At 40.5% G+C, this 21,625-nt stretch overlaps 1 pseudogene; it reads left to right on the top strand.

Annotated features, from left to right (window-relative positions):
• Positions 1-831: 831 nt before the first annotated feature.
• On the top strand, positions 832-19,288 carry LOC117438546 (nuclear pore complex protein Nup93-like; annotated as a pseudogene).
• Positions 19,289-21,625: the final 2,337 nt, after the last annotated feature.

Below are 21,625 nucleotides of genomic sequence, written 5' to 3'. Positions count from 1 at the left end.
TCAATTTTTAGGAAATGGGAAACATCAGAGTATTGCTTACTTAATTGTGAGTATTCTTTTCTCCACAGTGTTGAACTTCTGTGTTCATTTGTGGCTGTACTGAAATCATACCTGTGATTTGTGGTAAACAAGAATACCTTTATTAGAAAATGATGGCATGTTATGAGTTTTATAAAAGAATACAAATTTTCCATGCCGTGACTCCATCATCCTGTCCCTCCTGCATATACACTGCAAATACCTCAGACTTAGCACTGTCTCTGTGGGTAGAACAATGATTTTTTTATTTTTCTTTCTTCAGTCAGGATATTGCCACCATCCTTCCTCCTGCACAGGCCAGCAGTGGAGGACTTCTCAGCACATAACTGAATGTTTGCCATTCTGTTTTGTGTCTGTGCCATGATACTGGCACAGAATGGAGTGGGTGTCAGAATAAGTAGACTGTGGTTCATTTAGGCTGGTCCATTGAATTCTGTGTGCTTGCTGTGATGGAGATTCAAAAGAACCAATAATGTCACAATAAGCAACCTGTCAAAAAAAAAGGAAAGAGTTAAATTACAAATGCTATCAAGAGACACCAGTGTCTTAATTCTAGAGAGCTGATTGCTGGTTTGTGCACTAAATAAGGAGGTTTTCTGTCACTTCAGAAAGTTCAAGCTGTACTGGTAAGATAATGGGTATTGTAGTGAGACTATGCATTTTACTCTCTAGACAAGACCTAAGGATTTGCACTGTGATCAGGAGTGTGTTTTGCTGCTGTTCTTTAGGATTAATATACTGGTAAAATGCATTGCAGCAATTTTACACCTTCTTATACATTCCTATTAACAGCCCAGCTACACCGTGGGGTTGGGTCCCCCAGGTCGCAGCTCTTTGGACAGTGTGGGAGATTGGTGTATGCCTCGTCAGGTGAGTAGAATAAAACCAGAAACAGTTTAAATACTGCTTTCTACAATGAGGTGGGGAAAAGACAGCTTTGTGATCATAGTGTGTGGGAAAATATGGTAGGTGAATCTCTGCAAATATCTGCCTGGAGTTAAAAAGCAATTGAAAATACAAAAATTTAGCCTGACTTCTAGAAATGTACTTACCGTCTGGCTGCTACGGATTTTTTGTCAAAGGATCCTGAACACCATTACGACTGTAGAAATCACTTATGCATGCATAGTAAACTCTTTTCAGCTTTCCAAAAAAAAAAAAAATCATGCCAAGTGCATAACTGTACACAGTAATAGACCTTATATTCCCTTTATGCTCACACAGAATCAATAGAATGGTGTGGTTGGAAATGACCTGTGGAAGATCATTATTCTGATGTGTGCATGCAGGAAAAAACATGCTGAAGTATTAATCCTGATGTTTGTCAAATTATATCCCATTTTAATGGCATAACATATGAGAAGCTTTTGTGCATCAGCTATGAATTAATGTCTGGTAGCATTAGGCTCCCTCTGAAAATTTTCAGGGAAAAGAGATGAACCTTTACATGAGCAATTTGTTACTTTGTTACATGAGATGATCTGTTTACCAGCACTGTTGGAAACAAAATGAAAGAGAAGCACTTGATTTTTCAAAATGGGATATCTGAAATGACACTGACAAAGACTTGCCTAATCTGCACAAATTACTGTTATTGTGGGCATTGGCTTAGTCTTTGCTGAGCCAGACAGCAGCTTGTACAGCTGCTTTTCTCTAGCTGCCTTTAGTTATGGGAACTTTGAAGGTATTGAAGCACAAAATGAGGTGTGTGGCTGTGCTGATACAGTGTACGTTTGATTTAGTGGATCTTAATAGTACAGTAATACCTAAAGGGGATGACAAGAAATCTGGAGAGGGGCTTCTCACAAGGGCCTGTAGGGACAGGACAAGGGGGAATGGCTCTAAATTGACAGGAGGAAGATTGAGATGAGATCTGAGGCAGAAGTTCTTCCCTGTGAGGGGTGGTGAGATGCTGATACAGGTTGCCCAGAGAAGCTGTGGCTGCTCCATCCCTGACAGTGTACAAGGCCAGGTTGGATGGGGCTTGGAGCATCCTGGTGTAGTGGAAGGTGTCCCTGCCTGTGGCAGGGGTTGGAACTGGATGAGCTTTATGGTTCCTTCCAACCCAAATGAGTCTGTGATTAATACATTTCATATCTCGTGTAACATACCTGCTTTAAGGTTCTTCCTTATAGCGTAACTGTGTCTGTACTTGGAGGCTCTTGACATTATTCCCTGATATTTTGTGAATATGGGAAGCCCAGCCTCTCTAGCAGTACCAGTTCCAGGGGTGCTGGAGATCAGGCGGGTCGATACTATTTCAGTTTATTAGCAGTCATGAATATGGTTTAATCAGGCTGAAATGATTAATTGTTCTTCTAGGATAGATCAGGCTGTTTCATAGAAATATGGTGATTTCACTGATGCTTGATTCTATTTGCACTGTATCTTGTTTGCACACTGGGAATTTTGAAGAAGTAGCAAGTGGGACTTAAAAGTACAATGGGACTTAAAAGTACAAAAGGGGCTTAAAGTACAATGTCACTACCTTTCTAGTTTTGAGAATTATTATTTTCAGATGTAGCTGGAAGGTTTTCAGGCCGATAATAGAATAAACAATAGTAGAAGCGGCTAATTACGACAAAATTTAAATCAAACCAGGAGTGTGTGTGTGTATGTACAAGTTTGGAAGGGCCATGTTCTGTTCCCATTTGCTCATGTCTGATTTCCCTGAATGCTGCTGTAAACCAGCAAAATAGTTTCTTTTATATCAGCAGGTAGGAGGCTGCCATGCAGGGGAACATCACAGCCGTCCAATGGTTGGGTCTTTGTCTTTCAACAACTAGCTACAATTAGTCCAGCTAGGCATTCAGCACAGTGCTTTGCCATGCAGAACCCCTGAACAGCTGGATTGCTGCTGGCCTTGTGTGTTGTGGAAAGGGTGGTTGCTGCCAATGCCCATTCCTCTTGTGTTAAATTAAAGGGGGCTAATGTGGGAGGGAAGCAGAAGGGACACTTTTTGCAACTTGCTTCAGATTTTGCTGCTGCAGCTGGGGAGGAAGAAGGGAAGCAATATGTACTGTTAAGCTTGCTTACTTTCAATATGTTTCAGATTTATATTTATAATGAGAAGATAGTGAACGGACATCTGCAGCCTAACCTGGTGGACCTTTGCGCTGCTGTTGCAGAAGTAGATGATAAGGTACTGCCAGTGAGTTAACATAAGGAAATGTGCTTAATCTGGTTTCAGCTGTGATTAGCAGCCTGCTGACATCAGTGAAAAAATACTGATATTGCAAAAAAAATTGCATGGCTCCACAGAAAGCACAGAGCCAATACTGGAATTGTCTCTAGTACAGCAGGGCCCACCTGTGATGTACTTGCTCATGGTGAAAATTTCTTAACGCAGTGAAAAAGTAAAGGTTCAGTTTTCACCAAGATGTCCCATCATGAGCAATGAGCTGTTGGGGGCAGCAGGAGAGGGCAGGGGGAAATTGCTTTTCATTTTAAATGGTTTCTGTTACATTTGGTATTCAAAATTTCATCTCTCAATATCTATTGAATGTATGTAGTTGTAGGTGAAGGGTCTTCAATAAGACCATGCTAGAGCTGAAGAAGGCTCCCTTAGCAAAGTGTAAAGCCCCTAGGATTGACCTTAAATCAATGATCTGCGTGCTTTTCTTATTCTTTTCTTTAACTGCTTTACCTTGATCTGCCCCCAAAAAACTAATGCACAAACCTGGCCACCTTTGACTTAGCGAATGGGGAGAGCAAGAAATTGCTCAGAAGCAGAGGGACAAATGCTTCAATCAGATCTGAAATACACCTGTGCATCTTTGCTTTGAACAGCTGTGTTCATTTTGCTGGGGACAACTGAGTTTGAGAGTTCTTGCTGCTTTGAAGCACTGAGATCAAGCAGCTGCCCTTGCTGAAGCTAACAGTGCTCTTATTTCTCAGTATTCTGCTGTTGCAGCAGGGATACCCTAGTCCTGCAGACACTGATATGATCTTGTCCTTGTAAATGAGCAGAGCTGGATGACTTTCAACCTTTTTTTTCAAAACCTAATCTTTGTCCAAGTGATAAGTGTCCTTCAGATATTTCTTTATGCAGTTCATAACACAGCTTTCCAGCAGCAGCCAGAGCAAATGTTCACATGTAAATCTGATGCTGCAGTGGTATTTACTGAGTGGGAAGTCTGAACTGGAAATGGGTAAGGAGTCTGAGCACCAAGTATGCAGCATAGGTTTGGAAATCAGTGTTAATCCTGGGTGACAGTTGCAGGTGCAATATTTATAGCCATCTTCTTGCACAAGAATTATGCAGAGAAGCCTGGGAAATAGGAATTCTGCAGGACAGAAGTGGCTTACCTTCATGACTCTATCCAGTATCTCCATTGCGAATCTAAATTTACATAACTTGTGGGTTTATGCTTTTCATAAGCATCAGAACACCATGTAGCTCAGAACAGTGCTGTTGTTCACCTCTGTACTCATCACTGTTGCATGGAATGGCTTGTTCACAGAACATCTCTGAGATGTGGGCTATGGTGAAACAATGACTGATGTTACCCTGGTTCCTGCTAGTGATGCCTTGAAAGTCCGGACCAATATGGAAGTGCGAATGGAATTTGTGAGGCAGGCTCTGAAGTACCTTGAACAAAGGTAGGCGCATGCTCTGGGTAGCACAGTTTAATAGAGTTCCCTAATAATAAACTAGAATGACTGTAATGCAATGCAGACATATTAACAGGTCAGCTACCTTGTGCTGCTCACAGAAGCATCTGTTGCCTGTCTGTTCAGGGCTTAAAGCAGGCACTTGAATATAAAGCCATTCTAGCTAAAAGCTGTTCTAGCTAAAAAGACTTTGATCCATGGGAGGTTTGTTTTACCTTTTATTCTTTTTCCTGTGTTGCCCTTAAATATTCTATCGCTGCATGGTCATATGTGAAGATTTTTTCACTTGCAGAAGGAGATCTATTTCCGCTCAGCAAAAACATTCCCCTTTCTGATTGCTGAGCACTGCCAGCAGCTAGGACTAGGAGGAAATGAGGAAAGCACTGGGGGCAAATCTGGTGCAATGACTCAGGTTCTAATCATGCCATTTTCTATACTGAAAGATTTGGCTAGGACTTGAAGAAGCTGAAGCTGAGACATCTAGCAATGATTTTTGGACTCTGGGAAGTGGTTTACTATCTGTATTGGCAAGTATCATGGGGCCTATGCTTCTTGACCAAGACCATACTTGGAGAACTGCAGGCTATGGAGCAGCCCAGAGCTGGAAAGACGTTTTAGTGGGGCCTTTTGCAATAAGATGAGGGGTGATAGTTTTAAACAGCAAGAGGGAAATTCAGGCTGGAAGTGGGAAAGAGATTTTTCGCAATGAGTGTGGTAAGATACTGGCCCAGGTTGCCCAGGGAAGTGGTGGATGCACCATTCCTGGGACATTCAAGGCTAGGCTGGATGTAGCAACCTGACCTAGTTGAAGATGTCCCTACTCATTGCAGGATCCCTTCCAACCCAAACCATTCTGTGATGCTATTCTGTGATTCTGTGAATCCCTGGGTATCTCTATTGCCTATTCACTGCACATGTGGATATTGCAGCAGTGTAGCTGCTGATGCCAGCAGGACTGGTTCAGCAGCGGGAAGCAAGCAATAGCTGCAGTGCAGTGCACAGGCATTTGTTATGGATACAGATCTGCCATCTGAGCACAGCAAGTGCTGCACTCTGATACAGCACAGTGGGAAGAGATGTTACAGCCTCTTCTTGGACTCTTAACAGTAGGTTGCTACACCTCATCAGCACTCCTTGCCACCTGGGTTGGTGGCAGTGTGCCTGCCACTGCACAGAGCAGTTGACGCATCAGAAGTATTTTCTGTTTTCAGTTCTTCCATCTCAGCAGCATGCGATGAGCCAGTGACTCTTAACCCGATTTGCTGAATATCTGATGTGCTAATTTTCACAGTGCTGTTGTCTGCTAACTAAAACTAGGAATTAGTTCCATATTGTTGCCTCCCAGTTGTGGAAATCGGGCCCTTCAGCCTTGATTTTTTGGAAAAAAAGGAAAAATAAAATCGAGCCACAACCAAACCACAACCAGGAAAAAACCCCAAAAAACAACAACAAAAACAAACAAAAAAGCCCCACAATAAAACAAACAAACAAACATCAAAAAAAAAAAACCCCAAACTAACCCTGTGCCTTTCTTTGAAGCTTTTCTTTCCTACCAGGACTTGGCTAACACTGAGGTGTTTCAATGCCTCACTAGGCCCTCACAGGTATAAGGAAGAGATGTAATGCTTTTCTTGCATTAGTTGCTTTGGAGTAACTGTGGTGTTAAGCCCTGAGGATCATGTGCTTAACTCTGCCATAATGTTAGTTATGAGGACTGAGTGATACTTGCCTACATTTAGCATAGCCTTTCAGTTTTATTGTCTGGTGGTACAGTATTTGCAGAGAAAAAAAATGAAACTAAATATAAGTTATTGCTGCTCCTTAGATGTATTTCTTCAATGTACAGACTTTCAAAACTCCTTCTAAACATGAAAAATTTGTTAAATTGATCTGCCTTCATTGAAGGCTTTGATGGCTTATTTTAGAAGGTGTTCTCAAAGCTGCCTTTACCAGTTGCTTTTCTCTAAAGTCCCCTTTTCTCCAATTTTCTCCTAGTAAGTCGACAGTCCTGAGGTTTGTATTTGTCCTTGAGGCAGGGAGGCACATCTGTTGTGTTTAAATGTTCTTTGTGACAGGATTGATAAAGTGTTAGGATGGGAAGGCTTTTTGCCAGTTAGCTAATTCAGTTTAACTTGGTACTGAGAGAACTTAAAGAAAAGAACATCATAATACAGAGTTGAACCTGGAGCAGTCCCCCACTGGCTACTGGTGTCTCTTGAGACTGCTGACCACAAGGATCTTACTAAATGGACAGAAATCTTTGCCTCATGTTGTTGTAATGATAATGTTTGAACATCAAGGTAATTAGCTTTAAATTACTAATTCTGTTGGATCTGAAAGGCAGTGGGTGTTTTTGCAGCAAGTGTATTTCAGTCTGCTCATGTTTGTTTTGCTTGTGGTGTTTTTCAGTTACAAAAAACTACACTTTTTGTGACAGTCTTTGGAAAACTTGCACCAGGCTCAGCTGGGTGGTGTCCCAGGGGACCTTCCAACTAGTCTGCAGCTTCCTGAACATCAAACTCCCTGCTCCTGTCCCTGGTCTCCAAGTATGTCCATCACTTTTAGCCACTAAGCTAAAGTAATAACGCAGATCTGTTTGCTTCAGCGCAGCCAGGAAACTAGTGCACCCTCCAATGTTTTTTGTATTGTTTAAACTGCAGGCTGTTTTTCTCAGCAACCTGATCTAGTCAAAGATATCCCTGCTTACTGCGGGAGGGTTGGACTAGACGAGCTTTAAAGGTCCTTTCCAACCCAAACTATTCTGTGATTCTCTGATTCCTTCTCCTGTATTTTTTTATTAGGAAAATGCAAAATAGTAGACAATCACTTTGAATTCAGAGCTAGTCCTGAAGCAGATGGTACTCGATAGTTCCAGTTCTAAATTCTAGAAATTATGGTCTCTTCTAGTGGTTTTTATATAGAGATCAACATGCAAGTATTAAAATATGATGATTCAAAAAAGCAGTAACTTAATCTCCCTGTTTTGTTTCTACTCTTTTTCTTTTTTTTATGCTTATTGTAAGATGCTGACACCAGTTATTGATGACTAAATATGTCATGAATTAATCTTAACTGTAACCTGAGCCTTTAATTCAGGAATCTGCATAAAATCTTACTCATCTGCACATAGTGAAAAATGCATAGCTGTGCACCTACAGAATTACCAGATAGGCAGGCTGGGTTGAAAAATTTAAAAAATAATAAATTGTAACATTGGAGACCGCATAGTTGAGTCTAGCTGTCCTTTTCTTACTTGCTGAGATCCAGGACTGATTTCGTATCTCTCTGTTCCAGTACAAACAATTTTACTACCTCAGTGGTCTAATCCAAATCTGCTTCCTGGATGGAGAGGGTATTGTGTGATTGTATGCTAGTTCTGGGCTTGTCAGAGCTGTAATCTGGGTAAACAGAAGAGTGTTCCATCCTTTGTTGCTAGGATGTGCACAGCTTTCACAGGGCTCACACCTCATGACCTCTGGCTTCTGTAAGAGAAACAGAATTTTTTACCAAAATCAGTGTGTTCATATAGGGTCAGAAATAATGAATGAGTCAAATGGTAAAAAAAAATTATTCAAATATGCTGATTTTGAAGAATGTTAATTATTTCTTACTCTATTTTCAGGATGGTGAGGTAGAAGGACGTCCTGTCTGGGCACTGATTTACTACTGCATGCGCTGTGGAGATTTGACTGCAGCCATGCATGTGGTGAAACGAGCACAGCATCAGCTGGAGAGTTTAAAACTTGGTTCCAGGAGTACATGCACAGTAAAGATAGAAGGTAACTGGGGACTAGAAGAGATACTAGGAAAGATATTTGTGAGTGGTGGGAATTGCTGTGGAGTAATGGCATAATCAGTGGCTTGGTAGAAAGAGAAGCAGCTCAGGTCTCTTCTGGTGGTGATAGGTGCCTGGTGTTTGTATTTCCTATCTAAAGTACATATAAGAGTTTGAGCATTTTAATTTGTGGCTTTTTAGTCTAGAAATTTTCATAGAAAAAGAGTTGTTTTAAAATATGCAAAAATTTACATGTCAAAAATAATACAGTGGTGTAGCTTTGCTTTTTCACCATAGGATCTGCTCCTTGTAACAGTAGGATTCTGCACACAGTAGATCAGGTTTAGTCTGCTGTCACAAATCCTCTATCTTTTTCTTTCCCCCATGGCTTAATTTGGTTGAATTTCCTTTGGGGAATGCTTTTTCTACATGTGTTTTTATGATAATGCTGCACGATAAAAGCAAGTAGTGTTTGTTAGGGGTCTTTAGAGGCATTCATTCTCACATTCTTGCAAGTAGTTGAGTCAGTGCAACTTAAGATGTGCTCTGAACTCTGCTGTGGTGGTTTAGGTGATCTTTTTTATCTTCCACTTGCAATTAATTCAAATCAGTGCCTAGTCAGCTATTGTATTATAACTGTGCTCCCTTCAGGGGAGTGGTGAGCATGGCATTGTGCTAAGGTGCTGGCTGAAACTGGGAGAAGCCAGAGGGTCCCTGCTGTGTGCCAGGACATGAACCCATAATATCCCACCTCAGCCTACAGCAAGCTTCATTCATATGTGGGAAGCCCTTAGCCTGCAACATGTTGAATGCGTTGGGCTTTTTAGATATGGAAATGTGAACAAGAAGGTATCTGTGTGTCTTAGAGAGGGTAACAAGGATCGAAGTGCCATTTACTGAGTGTATGCCATGCTATTCTATAAATTACCCTGGTTTGTAGAGACTATCTAAGAGTGCTCATTGTAACAAGATTGTTCCAGAAACCTTAGTGGAGGCACTGTCCTTGTTTAAATATTACAAATATCTAAATGATAAAGAGCATAATTGACTTATGTGGGTTTTATTACAGCTATCGAAAGGTACTCTGCCTGCGGATTTGACAGACAATGTGAGAAAAACAAAGTCTAGGAAAACACTTTGATTCAGTTCTAAAAAATTCTCTGCAAGAGGTGCAAGAAATAGAATGACAAATAACATTATGACAGTATTTAATGATTAAAGTGTCTCTCTTAAGAGACTTCATGGTACAACTACCTGCTCACTTATTAGTTATTAACCCAAAGACTTTGTGAGCGCTTTTTCTGAAGTGATGAAGTAGCAGAGTCAGACTAGAATGGCTCGTCTACCACAATATTAACACACCCTAAAGAGGCTGTCATCTGATTTTTTTTTCCTGCAGTAGGTATTTGAAGATGATCCTCCATAACTTTAATTGGATATTTAAATTCACATGTGCAGAATCTTGACCTGCAGATGTAAATAGAAGGTGCAAGGAATGTAAGACGGTGCTTACTGTCATTATGCCCTTCCTGTGAATATACACCTATTTACATTGATTTGTGTCCAGTTTTCCTCATACAGTGAAAGATGGGTTTCATGTCTTTACTGTCAATGTTTTGGGATTTTTTAACTCTTTTTCCCCATAGGCTGTCTCCTGCCACAGAAAATAAGCTGCGTCTTCACTACAGACGAGCTCTGAGAAATAACACAGACCCCTACAAAAGGGCTGTTACTGTATTATTGGCCGTTGTGACATTACAGATAATCAGAGTGAAGTTGCTGATAAAACAGAAGATTATCTTGGCTAAAAGTAAGTGTGGTGGTGGGGTTGTGTTGCTGTTTGTTGGTTTCTGGGGTTTGCATCCTCAAGGAAAGAGAGATATATCTGGCGGAGAATAAATGGCATTTAATGGGAAGATGTTTTCCTCCTGTTCTTCACTGTGAGAGTGGTCATATATTGGAAGAGGCTGCCCAGAGAAGCTGTGGCTGCCCCGTCCCTGACAGTGTTCAAAGCCAGGATGGACAGGGCTTTGAGCAACTTGGTCTAGTGGGAGGTTTCCCTACCCATGGCAGGGGGTTGAAACTAGATAATCTTTAAGGTCCCTTCCAATCCAAACTATTCTGTGATTAAGGATAGGTCTAAATGATACTGCATTTCTGCAGTACTCTGCTAACCTGCCTCCTTCTAGATGAGGTGTTCTGCATCAGTGTAATGTGTCTGACTTGACCTTGGGGTAGTGAAGGTCTGGGAACCTGATTCTCACGGTTGCTCTATTACCCTGTGTGCTCTCAGGTGTTAATTTGGGGACACTTGTCTTTTTGGAAGTGTCATGTTCTACATTTGACACCGATCTTTGTCAGCTGTTTTTACAAATAGTGTTAGCTTGGTGCAGTGAGGATCCTTTTGAATTTTCTTTTTCTGGTTGGATTATAGCTGAAATGTTGGGGTCCATTGGAAGTAGATGCTGTCAATATTTATTGCAATACAAAGTCCTTATAGTTTTGGTGGGGGCATGAGAGGTACTGGTCAGTACCCATTTCTCCCCTTTATCTGAAAGAGAGAGTAGAATGAGGTATTTGCTAAGACTGGGTAAAAAAAAAAAGTAATGCTTTTAATTACTGCTTGCATATTCAGAGTCCCAGCATCAGAGTTTGATGGCATGGACAGATAGAAAAGGACCCTCTGGGTTATATCTGCATAGATTTCTGCTGTTGCTATGTTAGAGATCTGTACTTTCCAGCAATGGATCCACCTGATGTTGTGACTAGAAGTAGTTTCTAGTCAGTTGGTCCAACCTTAGGAGGAGCTGCTGATGGAACAAATATATTCTGAGTGCATACCTTGTGCAAGATGAAGTTGAAAGATCTGTGCTTGTTTTTTTGGTTGACTCTTTTAGCTGAACCAGGTGTGCTTTGATGACGATGGTGCAAGTTCTCCACAAGACCGACTAACATTATCACAGTTCCAGAAGCAACTTCTAGAAGACTATGGTAAGAAATCACAGAGATGTGTTACTTGAGGCTCTGGTTTTCCACTTAGGGCTCTTTCCAATTTAATGCTTCCCTAGAGCAATGGCAGACTTCAGGAAGACATGATGAATGAGTCCTTTCCCCCAGCAATCCAGAGAGTGAATATTCATCTGTGAACAACACTGCTGCTGTTTGTACTTTATTTGTACTAAATTATAGATTGCCTTTTTTCTCACCATAAATATGCTAAGATCTTCTAAGAAAACTTCCAGCTTCTGAAATACAGAACAGGAAAGCAATCATTACCTAATGTAGGCATATGTTTCCAACGCTTTTTCCATATGCATCTTGTTCATTGTTTCCCTTACATTCAAGTAATTTTCTGGGGACCCAAATCACAGTTCCTTCCACTTCAGAAAGTTTTAAGAGTGTCCACAGCCCAAGAGACTATCTTTTTCCCTCAATCATCTTCCAACCAATCAAAATGAGCTCACATGGACTATCCAAAACATACAGAATTTGATTCTTCACACCTTCTACTTTGGAGTGTCACTCACCCAGATAAAAAAGTGTGAAAAAGAAATACAATAAGCTACCATTGGTGTGGCTGAATAGGAAAATCCATGGTTTAACCTCTTCTGTACCTCTTGGCATAAGTATAAACGAAGGCAAAAAGCTGTGGTCTTTAGACAGTCTATTGCATCTGTCAGAGTTGATGTTTGTTGTTTTAAAGAGCAAAGAAGCTTTTCTGATCTCTTTCACTTCCTGAATAGGTCTTTATGCTCTGGTCTTCTGCAGTCTATTTTCAGTGGAACAGCTCTAGATAAGGCACTAGTGTGTGATTAGGTATTCACTTTTGTCTAGGGTGTTTATTTCAGTTGGCACTAAATAGACAATAATGGTGTACTGTGACAGGAAATAACTTCTGTCAGTGATCTCTGATTGCAAAATCATTTTGACTTATGCTCTGTATGTGTTTTGTGGGTTGTTTCAGGCGAATCGCATTTTGCAGTGAACCAGCAGCCTTTCCTCTACTTCCAAGTATTGTTCCTGACAGCACAGTTTGAAGCTGCAATTGCTTTTCTCTTCCGGATGGAGCGCTTGCGTTGTCATGCTGTTCATGTTGCTTTGGTCATGTTTGAGTTAAAATTGCTCCTGAAATCTTCTGGGCAGAGTGCACAGCTATGTAAGTCCTGCACACTGACTTGACAATAAAGGAGTATTTTCTGTGCCCTTAAGAGTACCCTGTGGACACTGCAGGTCTGTATAATTGATCAAACAAGCAGTGTATATCAGCACAATCTCCTAATGGTTTTAGTTGCATTAGAACTCTGGGTCATGGGTCTGCCTTATTTCAGGTGAAGATCAGAGAAACATTTCCTGGCATTAGATTCTTTAATGGTGTTTCTGACATTGCAGTAAGCCATGAAGCTGGTGACCCTCCTGGTGTAAGGCGTCTGAATTTTGTGCGGCTCTTGATGCTTTACACCCGTAAGTTTGAATCAACAGATCCAAGGGAAGCCCTGCAGTATTTTTACTTTCTCAGGTAGGGGCTAATATGTGTCTGTAGATTTTCTCTGAGCTATTAAGAATAATTAAGCAGTATCTAGGAAGTCCTCTGAAACAGGAGTACCTTTCTCCTTTCTTTTGTAGGAATGAGAAGGACAGCCAAGGAGAGAACATTTTCTTGCGTTGTGTTAGTGAAATAGTAATTGAAAGCAGAGAGGTATGTTGGCCCATGTTTTGCCTTCCTCTTTTAAACCAGCATTGTTTCTTCATTGACATATTTAGCAGGCAGGATAGCCTGAAATGGTTTTTACTCTTTCTGCCTGATGCAGGTGTAGATGATGGGAAATCTCACAATGACCATGTGTTTGAGATATTTAATAACTTTCTCCTGTTGTTAATATACAGATAATGTTGACATCCATCACTGGTTTTATTCATCCGTGACTGCATCTTTGTACTTAGTGAATAGGTTGTGAAATATGTGCAATTCATCTCTCTGGTTTTTTTTTCTCTTTTTTCTTACTTTATGTCTGTGTGGATATAGTTTGATATGATTCTTGGAAAGCTGGAAAATGATGGGAGTAGAAAGGTGAGTTGACAATTTGTATTTTACATATAAAGTAGAAACTGTGTGATTTCCAAGCTAGTCATGAGACTATCTTGCTTTTCTTTATTTTTCACTAGCCAAAGTATTACTGTGTTTGCATACGTACAAGTTCTCCAAGTATAATACAGAATTTCAGGTCAGGAACTGCAGGGCAAAGAGTGTCCCCCACAGACAGCCAGTGTAACTAAAGAAACAGGTGGCATCAGGTAACTTCAGTGAGGTCTGAATTTCATTTTTATAGTAGGAAATGGAATTCATCACACATTAGTAAAAAACAATTAGCAAAACTGATTGCTTGTAAGCGGGTGAAGGATTATTCTGTTAATTGAGGCGTGCATATAAAAACTATCTATATGACATTATCCTCATTCACTGTAGAGGAGAAATGTATTGCAGCCCATTACAGATTCTTTTAGGGAAGGGAACAAGGGCTAAAAGACCCCAGACATAGCCACAGCTGATCTGTCCTCTCCATATAGATGAGGGTGAGGATTAAAGAGCAGCTGTTTTTAGTTGTGATGTATTTTACATCTGCTTTAAAAGCACTAATCTAAAAGTAAAATGTAAGTTTACATGGTCAGAAGAAAAAAGAAATTTTAAGATTTCAGGTGAAAAGAAGAGAGTGCATGGGCATGATTACAATTTTAGATAATCAGTAAAGGTTTTTGGTTTGCTGTGGCAATTTTGGAAGCTTTTCATGTAAAGCAGACTCCAGAATTGTTTACATCTTAATTTTAAGATTAGGGCTCATGCTGCAAACTTTGTGACTGTCAGGTAAAAAAAAATGGAGACATACACACAAGTTGGTTTTGGCAGGACTATCTTTTAGATTTTTTGTTCTGTCAGCTTAAATGCAGTGAGATTTCACACACAAGAGCATAGTAACTCAGTCATCTTTACAAATACCTTTTCATTTTACAGTTCTTTGTAAGGTAGTTTTTAGACTAGATTGCTAGGGCTGAATACCATTTTATTTATTTTACTCAGTTCCCTTTTAATGTAACTTTATTTTTGTGTTCCTGTAATATGAAAACAGCAATCTTAGTTAAGAAAAAAAATTCTTCTATATGATAATCTTACTTTTACACCCTCAACTACAGTAAAATCCTTCCCAGATATCCTTGACTCTTTCTGTCTTTTCATTCTACTTGTGTTTATTGTTTCTTTTAAAATTCTTATCACCCTTTCGTTTGTCCATGTAAGATTTCACTTACAACATGCCTTGCCAATATACACAAATAGCATCCCTGGAGTGTTATATTCTGAAGTCTTTTTTGTTTTCTTCTTCTCTGTAATGTGTCATCAGCAATTAAAGTAATTTAGAATTTGACCTGTTATCTGGGTCATTTTGAATGAATGAGAATCTGCAGATGTCTCAGTGCTGACTCTGTTCTGGAGAAAGTCTCTCTCACAAGAGCTCTTTCTATTTTTAACATGTCCCTTTTGCATGTTCCCATGGAAATGTACAGGGCATTCTAATCATAATCCAACATGTAAAATATTCATTGCCATGACAGAATATTTAGGAGGTTTTAGACATTTTGATTTCCCTTCTTTTTGTCTCACCTCTTTAGCCTGGAGTGATAGACAAGTTTACAAGTGACACAAAACCATTATCAACAAAGTTGCTTCTGCAGCAGAAAATAAAGGATTGTTTGAAGAAGCTGCAAAACTGTATGACCTTGCAAAGGTAAATATCTTGCATGCTACCTTAAATATCTACCTGCTTCACCGCTTTCTTTTTCCAAACATTCTCCCTGTGATTAGGAGGTTAAATTTAATCTCTGAGATTGAATAGCCTTTACCCCCTCTCTGGCAGTGTTCCAGGTTGGAAGGGGCTTGGAGCAGCCTGGTCTAGTGGAAGGTGTCCCTGCCCATGGCAGGGAGTTGGATCTGAATGAGCTTTGAGGTCCCTTCCAACCGAAACCAGGATTCTATAATTCAAGCAGATTATTTCTGCTGCTGTTAAAGCAGTGCCATTGGCTAAATGGAGCAGGGTTTTGATAAGTAAACCCAGATGGCTTGCACTCCAACCCATTCTGATTCAAGACATCACTGGTTCTTGATCAGTGTGGTCTTTTGAAGAGATTGCCTAATGCATGATTTTATCCTGGGTAGTGAAGTTCTTTATCTGGAGTGTGCTTTCCAATTTCATAGATGTTGAATTGAGTCTAAAATAGTTGGACTTTATATTGAGTACTCTTGTTTCCTTTTGAAATTAAATGGATGGAACCATAGTCACTGTTTTAGAGGAAAACTGGGGAAAAATACTTTCCACATGGGCCCTGCACAATTATGTAGCTCACAGCTAATACGATCTGCCCCTTTATGGGAGGGAGGCATCTCTGAGCTTGCACTAGGCACTGCTGCATGAGACCCTTCTGCTTCTTCAATGAGGTTAAAACACTGAGTCCCATTGTACTCCTTTTATCTATGTGTAACCTTGATACCAACCGAACCCTGACAAAGTTCTAGAACTGATGAACAAGCTCCTCAGTCCGTCATTCCTCAGATCAGCACCCCCCAGTCAAACAAGGAGCGGTTGAAGAACATGGCCGCATTCAATTGCTGAGAGGTAACAGAAGGTGGGGGGTATTAGTTCCCGACTTTTTCTGCTGCCAGGACTGTGCATCTGCAGCTATGTATTCAGGAAGACAGAGAAGAGGTCGGAATTTATCGTTGTCCTGTTCATTACAGCTTGTAGTATAAAAGCCAGAAACATAATCTTCAGGGGAAGGGGTAGGTAAATGTGGCAAGAATCTTTACCTGCAGGTGAATCAGGAAAAGGGAACTGCAGGATTGCCAGCTGGAATCAGTTTATTAAGGAGCAATAAATACAGTGAATTGTATGATTTAGATGATTTTTAAAATAAAATATTGTAACAGTTGCAGAATCATGGCATAAATTCACTTGTTTGAAATAGTATTAAGGAAAGGTATAACATTCTGAGTTGTAACAGCAGAGAGGTGAGTTCAGTAGCTGAAATGCTGCTTTAATGAAAGATAAAGGAACATTAGCAGACATTAAGGAGAAACCTGTGGCTTGAGGTTAAGCTTCAGCCAAGGCTTTGTTTTGCCTACTTGTTTTATCTGGATGAGAGAGATGAATATGACTGTTCAATAATGGCACTTTACAGCTGTAAACCTTCATGACTGCAAAGCTGAAATGGTTCCGATTAGTGTCATGTTCTTGCCAATTAAATGCTCTACAGGACTATGTACTGGCAGACAGCACTGTAGCACTGCAGCTTTCCCTCTGTGATGATTTTGGAGCAGGGGAGACGCCCAACAGAAAAAGCCAAGAGGCTGTTTGTCTTCATTCTCTGTGTACTTGACCACTCTCTTGCTATTACCTTGAGAAAGGAGCTTCTTGCTGACTTTGTGCTATGAGGAGTAAGAGCAGGACAGTCCTCCATTTCATCTCCTAGCATGTGCAGCTTTGAGAGATCATGCAGAAGCATGTCATCTAGTTTTTAAGTCTTAACTTCCTGCCTGAAGCAGGTAGTTCTACTGGGAATTGTCTGCTATAAACCAGAATGTTAAATATGCTTATACAGTGCTTACTTGCAGGTCTCTGATTCCTGTCACTCTTTTCCCACATGAATATGGAAGTGTAAGCATTTAAAGGAAACGAAAAGTCAGATTAGATGGAAAACTAAAGTGAATAAAAGTATTTTAAAAAGTCACAGCCTGTGAAAATTCTGCCTCCTGGTTAAGGAACTTTAAGGTTGTCCTTCATTAGATGCCTTCTGTCCTTGGTGCTGTATGTCTCTGCTTCCAGGAGTGCACAAACACATTTATAAATTGTTGCCATTTCAAACAATAAAATTGTAAACCTATTTCTTTCAGGTACAAAGCTCAGGGATAAGTGCAAAGAAATCCATTGACTCCACGTTCTACCTTCTGCTAGACTTAATCACATTTTTGATGAATATCACGCTGGTCATGTTGACAGGGCCTTTGATGTAAGTTTCAAGATTTCTGTTTGAAGTGCAGCCTTCCTAATACCCTTGAAAGCCCAGAATGTCTCAAATAACGTCACTTAAAATGAAAAAAATGTATTTAGTGAGTTAGAAGGTGATGCACTGCTATAGGAATTTTTAAAATGTGTTTACTCTCCAGTTGCTTGATAATCAGAAGAAAGATCTTTCTGAAGCTGTTTTGTAGATATTGAACAAAATATTCCTACTGCTCAGAAAAGTGAGGAGATAATAAACAACAATTAAATTATTTCTGTTGAATGTAATCATGAACATTTCATTAACACTTCAAAAACCATACTTTATTAATGTATGGTACACAGAACATTGGTTATTTTCTCTGATTCCTGCATTTCTTTTTGAAGATTATTGAACGCCTAAAGCTTGTAACTCTTAGCCAAGATTGTGTAGAGGAGAGAGTTGCTGCCTTCCGGAATTTCAGCGATGAAGTAAGTAATGTCTCTTGGTTTTAGCTTCCAAAAGCCTTTTGCTTTGTTGAAAGAATCTTAAAAATCTTGTCAACCTTGTCATTTCATTATTCTTATGCTTTAGCAGGGACACAGGATGGGATTATTTTACATTCATACAAGTTGGCTTTCAACTTTCACTAGAATTCCCAACGCAGAAATCCTGTCTCCATTTGGCAGAACACATCTGTAAATCTGAATCTCTCTAACTTGCTGAGTTTGAGTCAAGAATTGGCATATTGAAAACTTTCAACTGTGCTGCTGAGTTAGTTTTCAGTGCTCTTAATGGTCACCCAGCATTTGTAGGGTCTGTTTCCTTTCCCCCAAATTAGAGGAAATCATGTATCTGGGTATTAGCCAGATGTCTCAAAACTCTGGGTAACTTTTTTTACTAGGTGGTGCAGTCACCGCAGGGATAACTATTAAATGTATGGATGTTCTATAAGTAAATATCAACCACAGTGCTTGGTTTTCTGATGTGTAGCAGAGGTAATGATTCTGTCAACCTGCTCTTCATTGCAATATGTCTTTATTTTTCTGCTTCCTTGTGTAGATCCGGCACAACTTATCTGAGGTCCTGCTTGCAACTATGAATATTTTATTCACCCAGTATAAGAGAATGAAAGGCACAAGTCCAGCCACTCCTACCAGACCCCCAGCGGGTAATGGAAGACAAAAGATTTGGTAAGATTGTAATCCTCATTTTATAACAAGTTTTCTTACTTCCTTTTTCCCGTGATTTCAAGGGATTTGGTTTCAAATAAATGGGACTCTCTAACGGTCTTGAATTTTGACTTTCCCAATTACTTAGTCTTTGCCTACTCAGCCTGTTTGATTAGTTGCGAAAGAATAATCTCAAAACTAACTTTGTGTAAAGAAAGAATATTACTTTAAATGGCAGTGAGCTAATTAAGATATATCACACTATATGTCCATCTCCTAGCAAGAGAAAACAAGTGTCAGTTTGCTTCTTGGTGGGATCTTAAATAGTTAACTGATGTGAACAGTGCAGTGTCTCTAGCATGGTCAGTGTTGGTGCCTTGACAACTGAGCTGCTTTTTTTCCAGAGGTAGTTTCCACTTCTTTCACTTCAGTTAGCCCCTTGTACATGCATAACTGATTTGTGGTGAAAGGCTTCTTAGATTCCTCTTCTTGGCTTGTTTCTGTAGTGATGTGGGCTGATATTTTCAGAATGTCCTCAGGCAATACACCCATATACTCAAGTACAGTCCCTTGGGTAATGGCTGTAGCAGTTTGCCTGTGTTGTTCTGCTGCCTCTGCAGCTTCCTCGTACAGTGGTGTGTGGTCCAGCTGCTGGTTTAAATGACTGACAATGGTGAGTTTGATATCACTAGTGCCAGAGTTGATGCTGAAACATCTCCCCCACCCACTGATAGGAACCTATGCCTTCAGCAAGGCTTAAAATTGGCGTCACTTAAAGGGTACAGTCAGATTTGCAGACACTGACCTGTCAACATGCTGTGTTGAGCAAAACGGTTCTCACCTTAGCTGTCCTCGGGTTTGGACTTGTAGCTCTTGTTCAGTTGAAGCTGCCACAGGCACTTGAACACCAATGCCAAACCACTCATCCCATCATAGAAATCAGGAAATAAATATCAATTCCTTTTGAGATGAAAACCAACTTGGGCCACAGCCAGCTTTATGCCAAGCTTTGGTCATCTGCAGAAATGCATTTGATCTGTAAATTGCAATATTGGTGGAAGTCTTAGCGGCATCTGTAAATCACATCTGAAAATGAAAGGCTTGAGTAATGATGCAGCTTTTGTCTTTGAGCAGCTTTAGTCTGTGTGAGAGCTACAAGGATCCTGCCTGCAGCTGTGTTGGTACTGTAGATCAGCAAAACTGGAGAGGAATGCATGCTGCTTTGGACTTTTCCCACCTTAAAATTGTGTGTAGAAGTCCCAGGCTGCGTTCACAAGACTGGTGCTGAGCAAACAGTCTTAGCTCCCTGCTTTCAGAGTGAGCTGTTTATTTTGTTTTGGTGATTTCAGTCTTGTGCCTTACATAGAAGCATTACCATCTCCATAAGGGTGGAATGCTGTCAGGTGTCATCTTGGTAGGAATGTCAGGACCAAAAAATTGTTGGACTGATTGGCAACGGGGATCAGCAGTGTTGCTGGCAGCAATCTGTGTAAAAGGAAGCCACCATGACGTCATATATATAAACAGTGTGCCTGTCACCAGCATGCTCAGTGTGAGTGTGCTTCATAAACACATTCTGGCGCTTTCATGCTGTACATTTGTTGGAGCTCAGCTGATTAAATACCTTGCTAAAAACCCTTGAAAGCTGTTTTTTTTTTCAGGCTTCATGTTTTGTTAATCAAGCTTCTAACCTTTGTGGTGGGATCTCATGGCAGCAGGCTATTAGTGGTGCTGGAGGCACAGTGTTTCTGAGTCACAGATCTCTGGCTGCTTCATGCGATAAAAGCTGTGCTTAACCATTAGAGGGACAAGCACTTGCTGTCTGCAGCCGGGGAGGTGATAACAGAATAGTGATGTGGCTGTAATGTCAGAAGGGAGTATAAATCTGGTAATGTAGGGTTAACTGGAAAGAAGAAACCTACAGCCTAAGCACCCTGCTGCCTCCAGATTTGCATATGAGAAAAATACCAGGCTTGGGCACATGGAAGGTAGGGTAAGAATAGCTTTAGCATGTGTTCCCCTTTTTCTTACCCTGAAAAAATTTTCCCCAGGACTGCAGGAGCAGGAATCTGGATCACTCCAGTGTCCCTGTCTGTGAATCAGCTCAGGGGTTTCTAGTGGTGGGATGAAATAAAGACATTTTGAGCATGAGAGAGGTGTTTTAATTAAGAAATCTCCCAGTCACCTCAACAGAGATGATAGGTCCAAGCTTCTGCAAGCTGTGCTTGGCAAGAAGTTTTCTTTAGAACTTCCTTGGGACCAAGGCAGCTTTTCCTTTTTCCACAGGGAAGCACATTTTAGGGGAAATTTGCTTCTTCCAGAAGTTAAACAATCTCAGCACATAGCCCAGTAGGCAAGTAAAAAATTACTGTCTTGCATAGGTCTTTGAAATCCCTGGGCTTTTTCTGTATCCACAGAAGCAGACAGATTCAAATCCCTCTGTTCATCAGAAGATTTTGAAAATGTGAGGTAGTAGCTCTTTGTAAATTTGAGGCTTATTCCATGTAGCAGGGAACAGAGACCCCCAGAGTAGGAACACGATCACTGAGTTTGCCTATAGTGTGAACAAAATCCTGAAGTGGGGATCTTGCTCTGACAGGCAGGGACTAGAGGAGCTTCAGCAGGAGCAGTGTGGATCAGCACCAAGGGCAGGATGTAGAGGAATAGTACTGCTGGAACCCGCTGAACCAGTAATGCTCTCTGACAGAATAGCTCCTGTCCCACTTCAGAGATAAATGGGGTTTATTCTGAAATGATCAGATTTGGAGTCAGAGCTGGTGTTTGCATTTTATTTATTTCAGAATGAAGTTGCCAAGTTATATGTTGAGTCTTTTTTTTTTCTTTAAGATATATACGTTAATAAGTATTGGGAATGAGGGAGCAAAGTACTATCCCACTTAGCCTAATCAATTTTGTCATTTTATATATCGTATCTCATTTGTCCATATTTCAGGCAGAGATAGCAGCGAGCCCAGACTGCAGTGCTGGAAACCATGGCTGC

This window comes from Melopsittacus undulatus, unplaced genomic scaffold, assembly GCF_012275295.1.
Source record: "Melopsittacus undulatus isolate bMelUnd1 unplaced genomic scaffold, bMelUnd1.mat.Z mat_scaffold_472_arrow_ctg1, whole genome shotgun sequence".
Classification (NCBI taxonomy): domain Eukaryota; kingdom Metazoa; phylum Chordata; class Aves; order Psittaciformes; family Psittaculidae; genus Melopsittacus; species Melopsittacus undulatus.
The sequence above is the reverse complement of the archived record's forward strand: the minus strand, read 5'-3'. Positions and strand labels throughout refer to the sequence as shown.